A 1,619-nucleotide genomic window follows, 5' to 3' on the forward strand; every position below is an offset into this window, starting at 1 on the left:
TTCTGCATTAGAATATGTCTCTCAATTCCTACTAACTAGAAAGCAATACAGTACTCAAAAGTGTTTATTACTGTATACTGGTGTTAGGTTTGATCATCACCTCCACTGACTCATATTCTACTGTTTTTGCTTTATGGAGTTCAAAATCTTGTTGCACTCAATGACATGTTGGATGTGAGCAGTATTAAGGCTACAAAGACTTTAAGGATTCTTCCAACTTTATCCATAACCAATTCAATACTATTCATGGAGTAGATGCATCACTTATTTTATTCCTATGTGTAGCTCTTTATTTAGTTACATGGCTTGTTCAACAGATTTGGCAGCTTCATAGCTACCACTTCTAACTGCAGTTGGGAGGGAGTTGCCTTAGGAGTCTTCGATATTGACTCTTGACCCCATGAAGTCTCATGGTTTCAGGTTAAACATGGGCAAGGAGACCTCTTGCTGGTTATCACATACTGTCCTCCCACAGCTGATGAATCAGTTCTCTTCCATGTTGAACAACACTCATAGAGAGCACTGATGGAGGCAAGGGTGCAAAATGTACTCTTTGGGGGGGTGGGGGGAGGGAGGAAGGATTTCAATGTCCACCACTAAGAATGGCTTGGCAGCAATACTACTGATTGAGCTGGTCGGGTCCTAAAGGACATAGCTGCTAGACTAGGTTCTGTGATATGTGGTGAGGGAGCCAACAATATGGAAAACCATACTTGAGCTTGCCCTTACCAGTCTGCTGGCTGCAGATACATCTGTCCATAGAATAGAATCATAGAATCCCTACAGTGTGGAAACAGGCCCTTCAGCCCAACAAGTTCACACCAGCCCTCAGGGCATCCCACCCAGACCCATTCCCCCTATAACCCACCTAATCTACACCTCCCTGAACACTACAGGGCAATTTAGCATGGCCAATCCACCCTAACATCTTTGGACTGTGGGAGGAAATCCAAACAGATACGAGGAGAACAGCAAACTCCACACAGACAGTCACCCGAGGGTGGAATCAAACCCAGGTCCCTGGTGCCGTGAGGCAGCAGCGCTAACCCGCTGAGCCACCGTGCCGTATACTGGAAACATTGACTGCTCCTTTCCTCCAGATGCTGCCTGGCCTTCTGTGTTCTTCCCGCCTCCTGTTGGTCGACCCTGATCAGAGCCTTATACAGCCTGAGCAGCACATCTCTGCTCTCAGATTCTAAACCTCTTCCCAATCCTCCCCCTGGTCCTCACATTTTACTCTCTCGCACTTTGGGCTCTTACTTTGTGTAGTCAACGTCGATGAGACACCTTATCGAATGCCTTCTGGAAATCTAATTGTACCTCAACTGGCTCCCATTTATCCACTTTGCTGCTTCCTCAATGGAGTGGCTCAGTGGTTAGCGCAGGGATGTGCGGGTTAGGGTGGGTTAGCCATGGGAAATTACCCATAGTGCCCAGGGATGTGGGGTTTAGGGTGGGTTAGCCATGGGAAATGCAGGGTTACAGGGGGGCTCCGTGTGGACGATCTTCAGAGGCTTGGTGCGGATCCGACGGGTTGAATGGCATGTCGAGGGTTACGGAACAAGACAGAGAGCTCAGCTGTCGGCGTGGAGAAGGGACGGGGTTAGCTGGGGATCGGG

This window comes from Rhincodon typus, chromosome 14 (assembly GCF_021869965.1).
Source record: "Rhincodon typus isolate 14 chromosome 14, sRhiTyp1.1, whole genome shotgun sequence".
NCBI classification, from domain to species: domain Eukaryota; kingdom Metazoa; phylum Chordata; class Chondrichthyes; order Orectolobiformes; family Rhincodontidae; genus Rhincodon; species Rhincodon typus.